The sequence below is a fragment of the Scyliorhinus torazame genome, unplaced genomic scaffold (assembly GCF_047496885.1).
Source record: "Scyliorhinus torazame isolate Kashiwa2021f unplaced genomic scaffold, sScyTor2.1 scaffold_299, whole genome shotgun sequence".
Taxonomy (NCBI): domain Eukaryota; kingdom Metazoa; phylum Chordata; class Chondrichthyes; order Carcharhiniformes; family Scyliorhinidae; genus Scyliorhinus; species Scyliorhinus torazame.
Window position 1 is genome coordinate 52,344 of NW_027308026.1, and position 6,000 is coordinate 58,343.

The 6,000-nt window shown below is 47.1% G+C and overlaps 1 long non-coding RNA gene across 5 annotated transcripts in view; it reads right to left on the reverse strand.

Moving 5' to 3' along the window:
- Positions 1–5,769, reverse strand: part of LOC140406135 (uncharacterized) — a 30,367-nt gene extending 24,598 nt beyond the window's left edge. The window contains exons 1-4 of one of the 5 annotated variants that reach the window (XR_011939058.1): positions 5,645–5,769; positions 4,975–5,108; positions 4,529–4,635; positions 3,213–3,318 (exon numbers count right to left, since the gene is read on the reverse strand). This is a non-coding gene — a long non-coding RNA (uncharacterized lncRNA). The other 4 variants (XR_011939057.1, XR_011939059.1, XR_011939055.1 and 1 more) reach the window with 4 other exon arrangements.
- Between the last annotated feature and the right edge of the window lie 231 nt (positions 5,770–6,000).

The following is a 6,000-nucleotide window of genomic DNA, read 5'->3' on the forward strand; positions in this document are numbered from 1 at the left end:
CAGGACAGGGCTGTCTCAGGACATTTTCAAATCGACTGTCTCAGGACAGGACAGGGCTGTCTCAGGACATTTTCAAATCGACTGTCTCAGGACAGGACAGGGCTGTCTCAGGACATTTTCAAATCGACTGTCTCAGGACAGGACAGGGCTGTCTCAGGACATTTTCAAATCGACTGCCTCAGGACAGGACAGGGCTGTCTCAGGACATTTTCAAATCGACTGTCTCAGGACAGGACAGGGCTGTCTCAGGACATTTTCAAATCGACTGTCTCAGGACAGGACAGGGCTGTCTCAGGACATTTTCAAATCGACTGTCTCAGGACAGGACAGGGCTGTCTCAGGACATTTTCAAATCGACTGTCTCAGGACAGGACAGGGCTGTCTCAGGACATTTTCAAATCGACTGTCTCAGGATTGTGTAAAATCGCACTTTCTAAAAGATAATGTGACTGGGCCGTGACTGTGCACAGCAGAACCCCCACCCCCAGACCCTGTGCCTGATCACCCCCTCACCCCACCCCACATCTCTCCCCCCGTTTCCCCTGGCCCTCCCTTTTCTCTCACCCCCTCTCTTTTTCACTCCTCGCTCCCACCGCCCTCTCTCTCTTTCTCTCTCCCTCTTTTTCACTCTCTCCCTCCACCCTCTAACTTTCTCTGTCCCCCTCCCCTTTTCACTTTATCTCCTTCCACCCTCTTGTCATTCTCTCTCCCTCTTTTTCACTCCCTCTCCCTCCACCCTGTCTTTCTCTGTCCTCCCCTCTCTTTTTTATTCTCTCTCCCTCAACCCTGTCTTTCTCTGTCCCCCTCCCCTTGTCACTATATCTTTCTCCCTCCACTCTCTCTCTCTTTCTCTCTCCTCCTCTTTTTCACTCCCTCTCTCCCACCGCCCTCTCTCTGTCTTTCTCCCTCCCCCTCTTTTTCACTCTCTCTCCCTCCACCCTCTGTCTTTCTCTGTCCCCCTCCCCTTTTCACTATATCTCTTTACCTCCACTCTCTCTCTCTTTCTCTCCCTGCCCTCTCTTTTTCACTCTCTTTCTCCCTCCACTCTCTCGACAAATCACATTGGGGTTCTCTGTAACATTTAGTCCAAGATGAAATGTAGAAAGAAATGGCTGGAAAGTAGGAGAGAGAGAGATAGAAAGCTGGGGTGACTGAGGCAGGGACATTTATCCCCAAACCCCCCTCAGAAATCCTTCCTATCCCACCGCCCTGTCTAAAACACAAACACCACCATTGAGGACAAACCTGTACCCAGGCTGCGGCCTATTCATTTCAGACCCATTCCCGACTGCTGCACACTCAGTGAGCCAGTTTAATATTAAATTGTGCGTGGTCACTAAGTTGACATTTCAGGAAAGGCTGCAGGCCACTGATGCACAGCAGGATCCCACAACCAGCAATGTGATCCTGACAGGGTGGGACAGGCAGGTGAGCGGGGGGATGGGGGAGAGACATATTCCTTCCCTTGCCTGCTATATTCTTTCCTCCATCTCTTCCCCCCCCCCCGCCCCCAAAATACCCCCACCCCTGAATACCACGGGTATTGGGAGTCTGGAGCCACATCCACTGTCCCCAGAAAGTTACACTTCCCTCTTTAAACTGGGAAACCAGCTGCCTGGTCCGTCCGGAGACTTTTTACAATCACCCTCCCAGCATTTATTTCCATTTATTTCCCAAATCAGGGTATCCCCAGAAAGATGTGATGAGGCTCCCCATTGCAGTTTGTGGGAAGGTTTCATTGATTGAAGGTTTAAAGAGACACTAAAAAGCTGGAGAGAGATGGACAGATAGCGGCAGAATGCTGGAGAGACAGAGAGAGAGGCAAGAATGGAAAGAAGGCAGAAAGGGAGAGAAAGCCTCTCTTTTTCACTACCTCCCTCTCCCTCCAACCTCTCTCTCTCACATCTCCCTCCTACCCCCCCCCCCCCCCCCCCCCCTCCCACGACCCCACTCTCTCTCTCTCTCTCTCATCCCAGTAGTTGGGAAGGAGAGAGAGAGAGAGGATCACACACAGGAATCCAACAATCACTACCACAGCAAACAGAATTCAAATGGCCCCCTGCCAATTTCATTTCACCCTCACATTTAAGTCTCGGCCTAAAACACAGGCTTTATTCTAGAATTACACCCCCTTCAAGTTTAAGGGACTATAATTCCAGATTACTTTACAGTCGATGGATTCAGTATTAAAGTGACCCCACTGTTGGTTCATTTCAGGAATTCTGCAGGCAACTTGTGCACGGGGAGATCCCAAAAATGGTGACACTTTCCAAATTGAGTTCCGAGTTTCTGATGGTGGATTTCTCTCTCAGCAGCGATGAGATCATGGCTGAATATCCCGTCAGTGCACGCAGAAAGGGTTCATTAACTCTCTCGTTCCCAAGCACTCAAGTTTAAGACTTTAAAATTCGAGACCTTCGAACCCACTTTGCAGTCCGTGAGCTATTTCATTAAAAAAAAAGTAGGTACTCTATATTTATTTATTTATTTATTTTTATAAATTTAGAGTACCTAATTCATTTTTTCCAATTAAGGGACAATTTCACGTGGCCAATCCACCTACCCTGCAAATCTTTGGGTTGTGGGGGCGAAACCCACTCAAACACAGGAAGAGAGCTATTTTATTTTCAGAGTTGTGGTCACTGTTGCTGCGCGGGCAAAGGCCACAGGCCTGTGAGTGAACAGCAAGATCCCACAGCAGCAGCAATCTGGACCTAACCAGATGGGACACTGTCCTTCTCCCCCCCCCCCCCCCCTCCTCACTCCTGCTGGGAGCCCCATTCCCCACTGCACCTAACACCACCCCCCCACCCCACCCCCGCCGTGTCATGTGTGGATTGGAACATCCCTGGAGAAGTCCCTTCAGTTTCTGAAAGAGTTAAACTGCCTCTTAAAACGAAGAAAAACCTTTTTAAAACAAAATCCATTGGCACACAGAAAGATCCCAGAAGGTGCAGTCGGCAGTGTTGAGTGTCGTTGACATTTGCTACCAGGTTGCAGAGAGTGGCTGAGACAGTGAAATCCCCCCCCCCCCCCCCCCCCCCCACCACACATACCCGGGATGCTCAGAATTAACATAACCCCTGTTATTTTGGAACAAAATTAGACAGCTTTATATTCCAGATTTGTATTTTACTCTTTGCCACCCACCAAAGGGTTAATGTGTTTGTGTCGAAGTGCAAGGCCAGGGCGGCAATAAAGAGACAACTCACGTGAGTGCGGCCTGTGGAGTAGGCCTCAGTCCATCCACTTGTCCTCTGGAGAATAGCCTTTGTCCAAAGATTCCTGGTCGCATTGCAGTCTTCAAAGTTCAAATTCCTGGGGAAAAGAGGGAGAAAATTAACTAAAACGCAGGAAAATGTTTACACTTGTAGCACAGCAAGAGGCCAAGATTCCCCCTCTCAGTCACACAAACTCTCAGCAACATCCACCTACACTAATCTCAGTTATAAACCACAGAATAAAAAAGATTGAGAGACAGTTCCCACTTCCCTTGTCTTTCTCTTTCTCTCTCTCTCGCTATCTCATTCGGTCCCACTATCCCTCTCATTCATATTTCTGTCTCCCTCGTTATCCCTCATCAGCCTCCCAGCATTTAGTTCTATTTGTTTCTCTAATCAGGGTATCCCCAGAAAGATGTGATGAGACTCCCCATTGCAGTTTGTGGGGTGGTTTTCTTAGATTAAAGGTTTAAAGAGACACTAAAAAGCTGGAGAGAAATGGACAGATAGTGGCAGAAAGCTGGGGAGACAGAGAGAGAGAGAGAGAGGGGCAAGAATGGAAGAAAGACAGAAAGGGAGAGAAAGCCTCTCTTTTTCACGACCTCCCTCTCCCTCCACCATCTGTCTTTCTCCTCTCCCTCTCTCTAATCTCTATTACCCCCCAGCCCCACACTCTTTTCTGTACTTCTCTCTCTCTCTCTTTCTATCATCCTAATAGTTGGGAAGGAGAAAGAGAGAGAGAGACAGGGTCACACACAGGAATCCAACATTCACAACCACAGCAAACTGAATTCAAATGACCTCCTGCGAATTTAATTTCACTCTCATACTTGTGCCTCGGCCTAAAATACAGGCTTCATTCCAGAATTAGACCCGCTTCAAGTCAAGGGACTTTAATTCCGGGCAATCGAGATTACTTTACAGTCAATGGGTTCATTTAAAAGTGACCCCCACTATCGTTAATTTTGTGAATTATGCCGGCAACCTGGGCACAGGGAGAGCCCAACAAATGATGACCACTTTCAAAATTGAGTTCAGAGTTTCTGATCTGAGATTTCTCTCTCTCTCTCTACCAGATTACAGAGAGTGGCTGAAACAGTGAAATGCCCCCCCCCCTCCCCACACACACACCGCACCCCATACCCCCACCCCTGGGACGCTCAGAATTAATATAACCCCTGTTATTTTGGAACAAAATTAGACAGCTTCATATTCCAGATTTGTATTTTACTCTTTGCCGCCCACCTAAGGTTTAATGTGTTTGTGTCTAAGTGCAAGGCCGGGGCTGCAATAAAGAGACAACTCACGTGAGTGCGGCCTGTGGAGTAGGCCTCAGTCCATCCATCCATGCTCGGGAGAAATACCCTTACCCAAAGATTCCTGCTCACATTGCAGTCTTTCAAAATTCAAATTCCTGGGAAAAAGAGGGAGAAAATCAACTAAACCACAGGAAAAGATTGAAACTATTTAATACAGCGAGAGCCCAGGGTCCCCTTTTCAGTTTTACAACCCCTCAGCAACATCCAAATACAAATAAGTCACAGCTTTCAACCAGAGGTTAAAAAAGATTGAGAGACAATTAATACTCAAAATCTTTTTATTGTCACAATTAGGCTGACATTAATACTGCAATGAAGTTACTGTGAAAATCCCCTTCTCTTGTGTTTCTCGCTGTCTCTCTATCCCTCTTATACATATTTCTGTCTCCCTCCCTCACTCACTCTTTTTGATCCCTCCAATATTAAAATTAAACCTCAGTCAGGGTAATAACCCGGGTGAAGCCTGCAGAACAGGCCTCAGCCAGCGCTCCCTCGGGAAGAATTCACCCTCCCTCGTCCTCCTCACTGGATTCCCGACTTCCTTCCAGTTCTCCAAATAAAAACGCCTCTGGAGAAAAAAAGGAGATAACATTGATTATAAAGGCAATAACAGGGACATTTTAATAAAATATTCAAAACAGCACAACAGGAGTTCAACATCTCCAATCTCGAGTCAATCAGTAACATGTCAACAGCCAAAATGCACAGCTCAAAACAGGCAGATTGACACACCCAGCGACACACACACACACACACACTGAAGCAGAGGGGTAATGTTTTGAGTGTAGTGAGTTTTTGGTTTGTGAACTGAAGTCCCTCAGACACAGATATATCCTCAGTGAGCTGTGAGCAGACTCCACCCCTAGTCTCTGCCATGTGTGGAATGTCTGTCTCAGACCACAGCTCTCTATTGACATGTAAATGCAGGCCAAGAGATACTGATCTCCTTGCTGCTCAGCCCCACACACACAGAATGTGACTTCAGCTAACCCTTGGCCTTCCCCACACCAGTGTTGTTCACTGAGCAGGACAGAAAAAATTGGATTAAATGTAATTATTAGACAGGGACGTTCTTATTTTCTCTACCCAAGTGGATAACCTCACATTTATCCACGTTGTACTGCATCTGCCATATCTCTCACTCACTCCCCTCCAATAGGATTGAATCGTAATTTAAAATAGTATTGGGAAATGATTAGAAACAGTTTGGACTGAGATCTCCTCAGTGACCTGTGTGCAGACCCCACCCCCGACTTTCTGTGAGGAATGCCCCCCTCGGTGTGGTTCCTGTGTCTGCTAAGGAAGACACTTGTCCTGTCTATGGTTATGTTAATTCAGCAGTTAGCAACAGATTCTGTCCTGTCATTATTTCTGTCTTTGGTTTAACATTTGTTTACCTCTGAATTTCTGACATGTTTGGAATGACTATTCGTCTGTCGCCTTAGGAAGGCTCTCCATAG